The sequence below is a fragment of the Eutrigla gurnardus genome (genome assembly GCF_963514095.1).
Source record: "Eutrigla gurnardus genome assembly, chromosome: 10".
Taxonomy (NCBI): Eukaryota; Metazoa; Chordata; class Actinopteri; order Perciformes; family Triglidae; genus Eutrigla; species Eutrigla gurnardus.
The window spans coordinates 2,152,501-2,168,600 of record NC_139924.1 but is presented as its reverse complement, the minus strand read 5'-3'; the positions used below and the strand labels follow the sequence as shown (position 1 = coordinate 2,168,600).

Here is a 16,100-nt window from a genome sequence, read left to right as displayed (position 1 = left end):
GATACATACATACATGTGTAGGAAGACATTAACATAGATTCATCTACCCGTGACTCCTCTTAGCCATTACGTAGGACTCCCAGTCACTTGTGAAACAGTTATTCATCCATTTGAAGTGTGTTGTCTTTAGAGAAGAACATCAAAGTGAGTATAAACATTTCTAACCACATATGTGTTTACTATCTGCTTCCTCTGACTGAATAACTAAAAGCAAAATACAGTATTTTATTGATTTATTCAATAGTATAACTCAAAACCCTTCAAAAGAGAGCGGCTTCAAACAGCTTCAAACACCCTTGTGTTGTCCCTTTAAAGGAGTTACTTACTGAATAACTGTATTATTCTAATAAAAGCCCTTAAAATTCACTCATTGATATGTAATCCCGCCTGTGTCTGAAGCTAGAAGCAGGTTCTGGGTTCACTTGTTAATGCCAGATGTTTCCAGTTTACATAAGTGACCTGGGTGGGGCAAGCTGCTAATATTAAGTTCAAGAGAGTCTCATTTCGTCTCATTTTTTTATTGACAAAGAGGGGGCCCTTCAGAAACAGTTTGGGAACCACTGCCCTATAGTGAGGCTGAAGGGTTAAATCCTGATTAGACAAAACAAACAAGGTTGCAGCTACAACACAGATGTTGCCATTGCCTTAACGGAGATCTATCCATTCATCCTCAGCAGCACCTGAAGGCTCGGCTGATAAGATTATTCATCTTCGAGCTGCAGAATCTAATTAGCTGCCACTCAGAAGATAAGAGCTGGTATGCTCATGTAGTTCTGGTCTCTCAGAACAAGAGGTGGTGTTCCTGTGGGAATGGACGGACAAAAATACAACTAATCATGTACAAATGTGAGACACAATACTGTACATCTGTTGACCTGTTCTATTTTGAATGCAGCTCATTGTTTTGAGTGTCGCTGCTCACGTCCATCCTGTTTCCAGCCTCCTACGCCGGCTGCTCAGCAGCAGTCCAACACTGAGAGCCAGAAGTTCCCGAGAGGGAAGACCGACTACACTTCCGTTCGTCAGGTCAGCAGGAACACGATGCCAGATGATGGCTGCTGTCTGTCTGCTGAATGTGCTGATGAGCAACATGAGCAAACTAACAATGTGATAGCAGACGTGTCGGTTTTCTGGTGACTTCCGCCCCATAGTTTCAAAACACACACAAACATGAACGCAGCTTTGAATGCAGAACCACCGTTTAACCATCTTCACCCTAAAGGCTACACTGTATTCACTCGGTTCTCATTTCAAGTATAGGAATGTTTAGCTACTGTCTTGTGAACACTCTTTAAACATCATCAGAAAACATGAATGATTCACAATTTCAAAAGACAAATCAATGGGTTTGGGAGAGACGACAGGTTTTCTGGGTCCAGTTCCGTCTCTTTAGATGATGAGGCTCCGACTCTATCTTCACCAGCTAGCTGCTATCGTTCATGCTGAGCAGGTAGCATGCAGTGATCTCATGAGAGTTCATTTCAAATTTCAAATTTCAAATGAAGTTAATAAGATGGTGAGTCCAAGTATAAAGTACAACACTAAAACTCTACGATGACAGATGCTGCTGTCGGTGGAGCTGAGGGGAAGTCGGCGGTACGTTTCTGTCACAGAAGGGTTTGGTTTAGGACAGCAGGTTGGTTTTGTAACTACCCTTGGTTCACAGTTTGAACACTTAGTATAATTATTTTAAAAGACATGCTAACAGGTTGTTATTTATATGAATAATTAGAGTTTATAGCTATTGCTAAGTTTCAACTCTTGTCCTTAGTTGGACTTGTACATGAACAAAATAATCAGCACAAAATGATATAAATGACAACATGCCAAAACTACATTACACAGTGATAAAATCAGCATAATGGGATATAAAACCTACATTAAACATATTGTAGCGCCGGGGAGCCGGTACACTTGAGAGGGACTCCATTGCCCATTACGCCTTGCGGCCAGAGGCGGATATAGTTGGGGGCAGGTGTTATGTTCCCGGGGCCATGTTCTAATGTGTATGCACGGTTGGTAGTAGCACAGGTTGCTAATAAAGCTGTTCGAAAAGTGAGCTATCTCCGTTGTTTCTTCACACGAGCCGAGCTCGCCACAATATACATCATTCCTGTATATTATTAAATATAACACCTTTGAAGATCAATATCAGAACACGAAGACTTAATGGGAACAGCTTTGTTTAAAGCAACTAACTTTTGTTTCATATCAGGAATTGATTTGATCTCAGTTGGCAATGTGTTCCAGAGTTGACAGCCCTTAATAGAGAAAGCAGACTGTCCAAATGTAGTTGTACGGTAGGTATTTTACAGTCACCAGTCACCATGGTTACTCTGTTATCCCCAGGTCTTTGGATGTACCTGGAAAGAGGCTCAGGGGCAAGACTATGTAGATATTTGAAAATGCATCTAAATAAACACATCAACTTAGGTGTTGATAAGTGTTTGACAGATATTTGTGATATTTTGGGATTTATGATGATGGTGGTGAATATCTTTGAGTGACACTTAAACCCTTCACAGAAGTGAATCACGTATAGGCAGGTTACAGTGGGTTTTACCAGACCTGCCTGCAGTGAATCTGTTGAACATACATCCTCAGAGGGAAAGCGTTTCTTTTTAAACAATACGTGTACTGGAAGGTCAAAGTCAAAGTGGTGTGTACACACAAGACACAAATCATATGCACCGAGAAAAACCCCGCCTTGGTTTAATCCCATTGAAGCAGCTCTTCTGACCACAGCAGAGACATCAGAGAGGCTCTTGTGTGCTCACGCTGCTGTGTCCCACTGGTGAAGGCCTACATACCAGCGTATATGTGGAGGAGAGGATCAGAGAGAAGGAAGAGAGGACATGGAGGTAGAAACCACTTCAGCTCACACAACAACAAACAATGAATCAGCCAGCTACGAGAACGTGAGGAACACCTGGGCTCGGACGAAGGCTTTCTCAACTCTGACAGAAGTGGAAAAAGGAAAAGTGGCTCTTGTGATTCAGTGTCACTGATCGTTTGGATTCACTCAAACCTTGTTTGAATTGTTGTATGCAAGAGAAACATACATATCATTAGGATGAGAGGTTATACGATTTAATGATAAAAATACTCAATAAGATGACTAGGGTCAATTTTCATCATCAGGATAATCATAAACATCGTCACAACTTTAAAAAAGTTTTTATCTCACTATCATGGCAAAGTGAAAAATAGATCCTGATTTAAATACAGGAAGTCATGTAAAACATACTGAACATGCTACATACTGCGATCTGTGATTTATGATCATCTTATTTAAGATTCTTTGATTTTTTTTCTATTAAAAAGAATGTTTGCTGAAAAAACTGCATTATCTGTGACACAATAAAAAATAGTATGTTTTAGTGCCATTTCAAGTGTTTAAAGTATATTTTGATGATTATCAGGATAATATTGTTGTTCACAATTATTTTGCCAGGATAATCAGGACATTATATTTTCATATCGTCTTATGTCTATATACATAATCAATACTGCTTAAAGGGGACAATAATCCCTTATCGACAGCAACATGTTATTGTGATGTATAGCTGCTATGTAGCTCTAGTTGCACGGCGACGATGCCATGTCGATACGGCCTTATCAGCAGCAGCCTTTAAAGACAATGGCCGCGTTTCCCAGATTCGATCGTTCTTAAGGACTTAAGAAGGCTCTTAAGAAGGGTTTGGCTAAGAAGGAGCGCTAAGATACGGGTGTTTCCCAAATGCGTTCTTAACTGCCTTCTTAGGAGAACCTTAAGATCAAGCCAAAGAAGCTTCTTAAGAAGCTCTTAGTGGGAGCTGTCCACCGTGGCGGTGCTGAAACTGAATCAATCGATGCCAGGCTAATCAATCACCCACCTCTTTATCAGCGCATAAGTCACACACAGCGCCCCGTGGTCCCCCCACACAGGTGCAATTAGGCTATGCATGTATCGTGTGTGTGTGGGGGGTGTGGGTGCGGGTGTGTGTGTGTGTGTGTGCCAACAGGTGTATCTAAGTAGTAATCAAGCCCATTAGCGCATATATACCCCCGTGGATATAGGCACACACATGTGAGAATGGAATGAGGGTGCCATCCACCACACCGATCACACGGGGGATCCCAGCCACTGCGTGGAACCCTTGGTGGACCTGGACCTCGTCCCATGTGGTGGGCATCTTTATGTGGGTCCAGGCATTGCGCAGGAGAATCGGTGTCACAGCTGCCACACTCCGTGACACCGATGCCTTGCTGAGGCCGGTGCCGTCCCCCACCACCTCCAGGAAGCTCCCCACTGCGTAAAAACGCAGTGCAGCCAGGAGCTGCACCTCCGGGCTGAGGGCAAAGTTGCAGCGGGTTGCTCTCTGGATGTGTGGAGACAACAGAGTAATCAGCCGTTGGATCTCCGCACGGGGCAGCCGGTACTTTGCCTGGACAGCCCGGTCTGACAGCACGTCCAGTGGGGAGAAGTGCTGACGCACGTAAGCATTTATGTAAACCGCCAGCTTCGACGCTGTTGGTTCGCAGCGAGAATGTGCTGTATTGCAACCAGCGTGTTTCTCACACGCGCGGACTTTGGCTTTTTTTTTTACTTTGTTTTTTTTTTCATATATGCAGATGTGTGTGGAAAACTTAAATGCGTAATTCAATAAAACGTTTTTTTTTCGTTCTACTATTAGCTTATGTTTCTTGCACCAGTGGTCCGCAGCTATGAGCGTATTTCTACATTGAGCATTGTTTTAGTATTTCGAAAAGTGGAGGATATAAATTTCCCTGACGCGGCTTGATCACTGAGCATTTAGTCGCTAAGAAGGCTGTTAAGAGTGGGTCAGCTCGCTCTTACGTTTCCTTCTTAGTAAAATATCTTCTTAGGCTAAGAGCGACTCTGGGAAACACATCCTTCTTTCACAGCGTTCTTAAGAGCGCTCCTAAGAAGATCTTAGCACTTAAGAGCTTCTTAACGAATCTGGGAAACGCGGCCATTATGAGTATGAATTAGTTTTATTTACATGCATGAAGTCATGCTTTGTTAGGTCTGTCTGCAAGACCACAAGATAACTACTTTTAAAATGCTAGTTTTCTGATAGGAGTCTGATTGATGGGTGCTAGGCTATGCTAACATTGTAGCTGCTCCATCAACATTCCAAATAAGGTCATCTAGACATAAATACAGCAGAGACCTTGTTGTTTGGACCACAGACAGTCTCTGGTTTCTCCACATAGTCTGGTCTGGTCTCTGGACTAATGTGAGCTATATCTAGACCTCTGGGGGACCACAGACAGTCTCTGGTTTCTCCACATAGTCTGGTCTGGTCTTTGGACTAATGTGAGCTACTATCTAGACCTCTGGGGGACCACAGACAGTCTCTGGTTTCTCCACATAGTCTGGTCTGGTCTTTGGACTAATGTGAGGGGAGAGAGAGAGATGGGGATGACATTGCAGAAAGGGCTGCCGGTCGGATTGGAACCCAGGGCCGCTGCGGTGAGGACCTCGGTACGTGGGGCGCCAACTCTACCACTGAGCTATCCTGGCGACCCCAAATGTACGTCTCTGCATTGACTTTGTATGCAATCACTCATGAAACATGTGCTTTGCGTTTGGTATGAACACAGAATTACAGCGTTGCCACCAAGGCCAAAGAGCAGTTCACCCGAGATCATCATGTGGGTTACATGTTGTATTTGGGGTGTTTATGCTCCAGCAGCATCAGGCAGACTTGTTATCCACAGTAGTTATGAGTAATCCTCTTCATAAAAGACTTTTCTTTATTTAAATTAATTAAAATGAAATATACTGTTTGACAAGAAAATATTGATCTTATCTCTATCTTGTTTTTCCAAGTATTTAAGCTAAAATGCTAAACGCTTTTAATGCATTAATGCAAAAACAAAGCTGGTACTATCAATAAACGACGCAACATTAACGAGTGTCCGGTGGCGAGAGAGAGAGAGAGAGAGAGAATGAGAGAACTCAGCTCACCAACAGCTGACCTTTAAGCTTTAAGGTGGACTAGTCTCTGCACTGTATTATCATTATAGCATTATATATATTTAATATTTCTTTTAACTGTGACTGACAGCAGGTTAAACAGTTAATTTTTAATAACTCTTTTTAAGCAAGTACTGAAATGTAGTAAAAAAAAGTATTTGTATGTATGTTATTTGTATGTATGTATGTTTAATCGATTGACAGCCCTAGTTGGAATTGAATAATAGTAATAAATCAATGATCTTACATTTTCCAAATGTTCTTCTAAAGCTTGGAGCTTCACCAGATTACAAAAAATGTTGTCCAGAAGCAGAAAGTACAGCATTAATCATTGCACAAGAGGCTGTATGAAATGTGTACAATCATCCAGGAAGTTGCAGAAAGGCCTACATCAACAAGACTTCTCTGCCAACTTCTGGAGTTTATGACCCCTGAAACAGGATTAATAGCAAGGCAGCGAGCGTTGCTTAGTAAGACAAATATGAACGTCAAATGTGTGAACAACACAGGACTTCTAGAAAATGCTCAAAGAAAAGTTGAGTCATAACTGGATATTTGTGGCTGGCACAGTCCCTGTTATGTCTGGTGAAAAGCAAACACCACATTTCTCAGTAAGACCCTCGCATGTGGTGGCAGCTGTGTCACAGTTTGCAGATGCTTAGCATGACTTTCAGTCACCTCATGACACCGCCCTGTATGACAGAATCCTGCAGAATCACATCCGGCTTCAAATTCTTAGGATAAAGCTGAAGCAATATAGAGTCAAGCAGCACGGCGATAGTACAACACAATCCAGAAATGATATATCACAATGGCTGAAGAACTGGAATTTACAGCAAGAGACGGCAAGAGCAAAAGTCCAAAATCCAGAGCTTGTACGAGCAAACCCTGCTCGAGAGAAAACAGATGTCACTAAACTGAAGTGGATTAATCAAGGAATGAGACAAAATGACAAAATACAAAACAAAAATATAAAGATGAGCCATTGTTGGCAACCATGAACTATATGTGGTTATAATGTTATGTTACCAAGCCAGCACGGGAGTTGTGAGATTTAAAAAACATATTGTCACAATCAAAGCAGGAGAGGCTGAGACTGAGATTTTACTCCTAGACCAGGAGCCAAAAACGTGTATTGAACAGTGAAGCCAGCGCTGAAGTGCCATAATTCTCTCTGCTGGCCACCAGGGGGCGACTCCTATCTGGTTGTATAGAAATCTATGAGAAAATGGTCCTACTTCTCTGATCAGATCCACCCGTCGCTCCTCCATAGTCCAAATATGGTCACTTCCTTCACTGGTTGCTAAAATCCCAATATGGCAAGAGGCTTCATCATCATAGTGCACAAACCAATGGGTGACGTCACAATGAGTAGGTCCACTTCTTATATACATCATGTCAGTCATGTTTAGTATCAAGTAGGGGTGGGAAAAAAAATCGATATTGCAATATATTGTTGTGCTCTCTGTCGCAATAAATTAATCGATACACTGACGGCAAATATCGATATTTTGGGTCTACGGGTTTTTTTAGACTCCCGTCGGTGCGTCTAAGAGTTTACGGTTCTCCGGAGCGGATTCCGCGGGGCCCGCCCGCTGCCCGGTCTGATTGCCTATTTACGGACAGGATTCCAAGCGTTTAGAGGCTCACGGACTCACGGACTCTGGCATCGGGTACCCCGAGGCGGAGGAGGAGGGTCCGCCGACGTGACCCGCTGGCTCCCCGCCGGCGCTGCCCTCGTTTCCCCCGCTAGAGCAGCACCGGTTCAAAAATGAGCGTCATGCGCGAATGACGCGAATAATCCAAAATGATCAAGCGGCGCGCGTCTCACGCGATTGTATTCGCGTCTATCGCGTCCGGTGTGAACGCCGCATAAGCGTGGCCGTGTGCTGGCCGGTGCTGTAGTGAGCTTCAAGCGCTTTTCACACAGCATTGAGGGCATGAGGAACCACTTTTCGGCCGGGCTCGATTGCCTATTTACGGGCAGGATTCCGGGCGGCGTGTGTGTGGATCCGCAGAGCCGTGTGCTGCCCGGTGTTGCTGTGAGCTCCAAGCGGTTTGAGGCCCGACTTCCCAGGTACTGGATGGGTGAACATAACTCTGCACATAATTGGTTGCATACTGAAATGTGCCCAATATTTCATTTAATTCTGATGTTATTCTTATCTTGTTTAGCTATTGTTAAACTAAAACGGGCCCAAGTTTACATAAAACAAGTTGTTACTGACTTTTCAGTATCAGAAAGCACTGTCCTGGTTTACATAAGACATGTTATTAATGTTCATGCACTTTAATGTGTCCAGCTGGACAGTGTTTATTCATTTGTACATTGTACGACGTTTTGGAATTTATTTTTTATGCATATTTTTTTCTTTTTCAGTCACATATCGTGATATATCGTTGATGAAATTTCTTGCAATATATCGAATATCGCAGATATCGTGTATCGTGATATTATCGTTATCGTGGGCCAAATATCGTCACAGTATTGAATCGTGAGTTACCCGTATCGTCCCACCCCTAGTATCAAGCTCCAAAAACATTGGATACTACTATTCCCATAATGCAACTTAATGGCATCATTCATCAGACCTTCCTTGCCTGGTTAATACCCTCAGTTTTCAGGCTTTACGCCACCAGTTTGTAGCTCCCATTTTCTGTCAAATCCCTCAAATCATGCCGGTTATTTTCTCAGACTGTTCCAGAGCCACAAAACAACGAGACTGTTCTCAGGCATTGAGTGGTGGTAAGTACTCTCAATAGTGAGTACAATGACCTTCATGTGTAGAATAGGTGTTTAAATATGTTTTGTATTGCTCTGGGAAGATGTTCAAAACTATTCAATGAGTTAATTAATTGTCATGGAGTCTTGGTATGATGTTACAGCGCTGTTTCCTGCTTGTCAAGGAGAATTGTTCCTGACATATCACTCTTTGTAAGTGAATGACCTTTGCTCCACATGCTTTACTTCTGGTCCCCTGAGAACTCATTCAGCTCTCACCTGCAGTGTTGTGGAGGGGATTCTGTGTAGCACATCTACATTACAGTCATTCTTGTACCCATTTCTGAATCTTGGCTTTAAAATAACCACATCAGATGGAGAGTGTCTATTTGACTCCTCATACCAACGCACATTTCCTTTTCTTGCTGCCTCTCAGGGTTTCCACATAGCTGTGGGTTGTTGTTTCATTAGGCGAGTCGTGAGCTGACTCAAACATGTCGATTAAAGGCGGCCAGGGACTCGAGGAGGATCCCATGTAAACACAGCATGGAGCTGTTTTTGGACAAACTAATTTGAGTTTGAATCATGAAAGAAAACGAGTGTAATGCGTCCAGAGAGCCTCCTGGCTGAGGTTTGTTGATCAAAGCAGGGAGAGATCAGTTAGGTCTGTTGGGAGCAGAGAGCTGCCTCGCTGAAGCCTCAAAGGCCAGCTCCTCACCACTCCCTCAGCCGTCATGACGACGCCGCAACTCAAACCCTCCACAGTGAGCTCCCTTTAATGGTGCTGAGTAGAAGTCACAGTCCCAGCATGCAATGAAGCTGTCAACATTTTCTGAACCATCTCTTTTACTGTGGTTGGTACAGAAACTGGCTCTCGGAGAAGCACTGGGGGACACAAGAGGAGCGGATGTATTTCAGTAACATGCTTGCCCTCAGCAGTCTTCTGCTACGTTTTTGGTTCGTCAGAAGACTGGTGGCGAAATCCAGTTCCCCTAACATAACACTACTTTCAGCCACAAACTGTGGAGCAGAAAATGACAGACCAACTGCAGTGACAAGCATGAAGCATCGGAGCTAGAGAAGTTCTCTTTGAACATCAGCTGGTCAGCGTAACAACCAGCAGCATAAATAATATAAATGTCACAATGTGGGCTAATGCTGAACTATGCTAGCTCCAAAATAACCTGCCTTTAAACAGCCGCAACGTTGTTATTTGTATCCACGCCTGGAGCCCTGACATCATGAGCCACAAGCCTCAAAACAAAGTCTGTAAAAATAATGGTTTAAAATCTTACTAATTTGAGTATTTATTCATTAATTTTGTTTGCTATTTATTGGCCTTAAAATAGTAGCATTTAACTAACTGATTCCTAGCATTGTATTTAAATGTGACTAAAAATAGTCACATTTCAATACAATACTAGGAAACAGTTACTTAAATACCATGTGTAATTTTTAAATTGTAGAATGTAAATTCTAATCAACACAAAATTAATCAGGAACAGCTGTGATAACTGATTCATCACTCACTCTATTTTTAAATTAATTTTGATTTAGGGCTGCATGGTGGTGTAGTGGGTAGCACTGTCGCCTCACAGCACCTCCAGGTTCGATTCCCGGGTTGGGCCTGGGTTCCTTCTGTGTGGAGTTTGCATGTTCTCCCCGTGTGAGCGTGGGTTCTCTCCGGGTTCTCCGGTTCTTCCTCTCACAGTCCAAAGACATGCAGGATGGGGATAGGTTCATTGATGACTCTAAATTGCCCGTAGGTGTGAATGTGAGTGTGAATGGTTGTCTGTCTCTACATGTCAGCCCCTGTGATAGACTGGTTACCTGTTTGTCTCTACATGTCAGCCCCTTTGATAGACTGGTTACCTGTTTGTCTCTACATGTCAGCCCCTGTGATAGACTGGTTACCTGTTTGTCTCTACATGTCAACCCCTGTGATAGACTGGTTACCTGTTTGTCTCTACATGTCAACCCCTGTGATAGACTGGTTACCTGTTTGTCTCTACATGTCAGCCCCTGTGATAGACTGGTTACCTGTCCAGGGTGTACCCTGCCTTCGCCCAATGTCAGCTGGGATCGGCTCTAGCCCCCCCGCGACCCTGAATACAGGATAAGTGGTAGATGATGGATGGATGGATGGAATTTTGATTTAGCACAATTACTGGTATAAGCACACATTATGTTCAAATACTTAACAAAGAACACTTACAGTAAAAGCATAAATAACCGCTCCTATATATACTTTATAAAGATGAAAAGCATAATAAAAGAAACAAAGAAAATGGTACAAGTAATTGCTCACTCTAAATTACAATAGCAGATATAAAACAGGGCAAGTTTTAAGCAATATTTTCACCAACCAGCAAACATAAATGGTCGATGATGAATTGAATCCCCAGTTGCAGCCCTGAATATCAAAATAGTAAAGAGTGCTGCAGAAATGAGTCCTAAAACCTGGAAATGAGTCAACATTCTTGCACTTCAATGGTTATGTAGAAGGGCTTTTTGGTTAGATGTCTGAAATAATGTCTGTGGTTACCACGCACTGAACAGATTCTAACATGTTGCATATATGTCTTGACAAGGCAGTTGCTAACAAGCAGCTAAATGAAACTACAGACGTCATCACACCGACTAGTCCGCCGCCACGGCCTCATGGAGTTTATATCCACGCTCATGTGACCCTGGTGTAGTTTGTTTACAGCCTAACGAGATTATCTTGCTGAACAAAATGTGTAAGTACCACACACCAGTTTGACACAGAATTCATTTTCTGCAATAATCCAAAATCCAATAGAAAAATCCCATTGGCTCTTTGTCAAGGAAACACGTGCAAAGCTAACTTCCCGTTGGCAGACAGAAATCTATTTCTATTACAGTTTTTTTCACTCGCTAACAAGCGTTTGTCCAACCAGTTGTCACATTTTCAAAACTCTAAACACAATTAGCACAGCATCGGTCTTTTGTGGCCATACCATTCACACATTTCATGTCATTTTCACACAATATGCAGTCAGTGAACACATTTCCACAATGCTTACATTTTCTTACAGTTTTTCTCAATTGTTTACACACAAATACTGGTACTTGAGACACAATGACCACAACATTTAACTCATGCACCAACACCCTGAACTAACTCTGCTAAACTGCAAGCACAATTCCTGCTTTACACTCAAATTGCAGTTTTAAAACACTTTTTTCAAAACACTACACACAATTCTCTGCATTTGGCACAATTTTCATGAAGAAAATCTCTTGTTTTCACAAGGAACACACTGCCATTCAAAATTCTAAAGTTAATTTCCCTACTATGCACACTGACTCATCACATGGGCAAACACCTGCAACACAGTTTTACAATTTGCAATCAGAGCATTAGCATAAAAGTGCAACAGGTGAGCTCTTCTGTTTTGGAGCAATGGATGCCAACATTGGCAACAGAGGCAGAGCCAGAGGAGTGAGAGTACGAGGAGGAGCCTAGCATGGATTTTCCATGCTAGGCGATATTTCCCCCGCTGCTTGGCCATCGCTTGCATTGCCTGTGATGTGGATGAGGTGCTGTGGCCAGACCGAAACAGAAGAGAGGATGCGGGATAGTTGTCGTTTTTTTGTTTTTTTTGTAACTGTATACAGTCATTTCTTCTGGTTTTGTATGTAGACCACTGTATATGCAACTTTGTGTTGGTTGGGATGAACACTGTGTACATTACAGTATTCTTGTGGGAAAAATACAATATATAAAAACAATATTCTAAAATATTTTACAACACATTTATGTATGCACTGTCTGTAGTGAGTGTAACACTGAACAAAAAAAGGCCTAAGTCATTATGGCAAATGGAGAAGAAGTGTTCATCATGTTTTACATTGAGCACATCAGTGTTCAACTGGTTCTTATAAATGTCTATTCATATGATGGTTTGTGTGTGTCATTTGACAACAAAATACCATTTTGAGAAGAAATAACATTGTTTTGAATGTAAAGTTTCATTTTGCAGGAGAATTGAGGGGTTTTGCCCATTGTGTGTGTGTTTTTTTGATTTGTGTGTAGAGTTCTGAGAGTATGAGGCATGCTTTCAGAAAATGTGTGTAAACGATCGAGAAAAACTGTAACAGACAAGCTAAACCTCCCAACAAAATTATGGATTGTTTTTGTATTATTTCCAAATGTTAACACACAACATCCAACAATAACAAAAACAATATGCCAAACCTTAGATAAGGTACAAAAACCTCTGCTTCTGCAATGATATCAGTTCAAAAACAATATTTCTCAGCTGATAATAAATATTTGAATAATTGACACACAGCTGATTCCAGTGTGGCTTAGACTCAGTGTCAGGAGTTATTTTTTTCTATTACATTGACACTTATACAGTAAAAGGAGGACTTTGAGGAGTGATGTTTTTGGAAACAGAAACAGAAACAGAAAAAGACAAACATTTTATCTGGGCTTTTTGTTGTTTTGTTCAGAATGCTCTTGTGAGTTTCATGGATATTTTGTTGTAAGCAATACTGTAAAACTTTTTCTGTTCTATCATACTGTAAACAGTATTTTTACTTTACCTCCTGTAGTACACAGTAAAGGAAAAAAAACTGATTTGCTTTTTACTGGAATGCTTTTGAATGTGAACTGTTAGTGCGATTTTCTATTTTCTGTAATTTGGTACAATATCTGGATATTATATTATTTAGATTTAGTCATTTCCCTTTAATAATTACTAAGTGTATTTTATAGTTTTGCATTTTAGTTGTGCATATGGAAATCGCGCAGCCAGAGAGAGGGAAAAACTGTGTGTATTGTACCTTTTTGGTGAACATTCAGTAAAAGACGGAGCGAACACACTGTTTTCTACCGTCGTTCAAATACAAACACGCGTAGTGTATTTCGAGTGGTTAAATGTTTACAGTTTTTTTAAATCGCTAACAAGCACTTACCCATACTTCAGATACTTTTTCTAAACTCTTAACACAGACTCACACCTACAAAACACAATTGGCCAAATGGATCATTTTCTTCTCAAAAACACATTTTGTTAAATATATACTAACTCTTCATTTCAAAATAGAACACATCTTTCTCTGCACACACTAACTTTACCAAAACACTGGAAATCTGACTCAGAATGAAATTATTCTGTCAAAGACAAACACTTGTTTTCACTTCACAAGGTACATAGAGTCAATCAAAGTACACCAGGTTTCAAAATACTGGCTATTGTTGACATTACAAAAACTGCATAGACTTTTATGTTTCGGTTTTACAGGTATTTGCATGCAAAACATGCAATCCACCGTTTTTACACTACATTTCTAGGTTGGGAACTGTATGTCTACATGTAATGTTCGCATTCAAAAGCATTCCAGTAAAAAGCGAATTTTTCCTTTACTTTTTACAACAGGAGATACAGTAGAAATACTGTTTACAGTATGATAGAACAGAAAAAGTTTTACAGTATTGCTTACATTGAACAAAATATCCATGAAACACACAAGAGCATTCTGAACAAAAAAACAACAGCAAAAAGCCCAGATAAAAAGTTTGTCTTTTTCTGTTTCCGAAAACATCACTCCTCAAAGTCCTCCTTTTACTGTATAAGTGTCAGTGTAATAGAAAAAATAGCCCCTGCCACTGAGTCTAAACCAGCCCAATTTAGCCAACATAAATCAGCTGTGTGTCAATTATTCAATTGTTTGTTTATTATCAGCTGACATATATTGTTTTTGAAATTGTGGGATGTTGTGTGTTAACATTCGTAAATAATACAAAAACAATCCATCATTTTGTTGGGAGGTATAGCTTGTCTGTTACAGTTTTTTTCAATTATCACATGCAATTTTGAAAACCGGGTTCTTTTTTTCAAAATATAATCACAATTATCCAAACACCACACTCAATTTGCATAATTCCTAGATTGTTCGCAAAATGACACACTTCAGTAAAAACATACACACTTCAGTCAAAACATATACACATATTTGTGAAAATGCTATTAGTTTTCATTTAAACCAACACAGTCCTCAATGATCAGACACTATTGCAGCCAGTTTCACACTGCTGTGATAAATAAAAAACACATTTGTAAAAAAACTAATTTTAGGAAATAGCATGTGCTAGATTTTTGGCCAGACATTGTTATGTAAGGGATAATTTAGATGTCAAAAAAATAGTGACAAACCCACAACATTCTTCATGATTAGTTTGAGATATAGGGAGAATGTACACAAATAGGCCTACTATAAACTTACCAAGCACTGCACAACACTGATGCTGCAGACTGAATATTTCAAGTATTTATTTTATCTACCTCTTCCTCTATCTCCTTCTTCTCCTCTTCCTCTACCTGGGCCTCCTCCTCTACCTCCTTCTCCTCTTCCTCTACCTCCTTCATCTCCTCTTTGAGCTCCCCCTCTCATTCTCACTCTTCTTCTTCTTCTTCTTCTTCTAGCTCCTTCCATTTTTGTTGAAGACAGGTGAACTCACCTGCTGCCTTTTATAGCACACCTGAGTGCTGCGTTTTCAAATAAGCACATCTGTGCTTCCACACTTGGTGGATGTGATTATCCAATTTGTTCATTAGTGTGGTCATTGGCAATCCGGGGCTTTGTAATGACAAGGAAGTAACCTCACAATCCTTATCTGTGTCTAAGGTGTGGAAATGTGTGTAGCGTTTTACAAATCCCTGTGTGTAATGTTTTGCAAAAAGGGTGAAGCAGACATTGTGTGTAATGTTGTGCAAAACTGTGGAGGTGTTTTGCTCCTTGGAGTAGAATTTTGTGAATTGTGTGGAAATTTTTATTTTAGTGTGTAAACAATCGTAAAAAACTGTAAGAAAATGTAAGCATTGTGGAAGTGTGTTCAATGTCTGCATATTGTGTGAAAACGACGTGAAATGTGTGAATGGTATGGCCACAGAAGACCGATGCTGTGCTTATTGTGTTTAGAGTTTTGAAAATGTGACAACTTGTTGGACAAACGCTTGTTAGCGACTGAAAAAAACTGTAAGAAATACTTACCGAACACATTAAGGGAAATTTAGCCACATGTAGACATACAGTTCCCAACCAAGAAATGTAGTGTAAAAACGGTGGATTGCATGTTTTGCATGCAAATACCTGTAAAACCGAAACATCAAAGTATATGCAGTTTTTGTAATGTCAACAATAGCCAGTATTTTGAAACCTGGTGTACTTTGATTGACTGCATGTACCTTGTGAAGTGAAAACAAGTGTTTGTCTTTGACAGAATAATTTCATTCTGAGTCAGATTTCCAGTGTTTTGGTAAAGTTAGTGTGTGCAGAGAAAGATGTGTTCTATTTTGACATGAAGAGTTAGTATATATTTAACAAAATGTGTTTTTGAGAAGAAAATGATCTATTTGG

General features: G+C 40.8%; 1 protein-coding gene across 2 annotated transcripts in view; it reads right to left on the bottom strand.

Annotated features, from left to right (window-relative positions):
* The window catches only part of ubash3bb (ubiquitin associated and SH3 domain containing Bb), a 73,184-nt gene that overhangs the window by 18,869 nt on the left and 38,215 nt on the right, over positions 1-16,100 (bottom strand). The gene's annotated exons all lie outside the window — the stretch shown is intronic.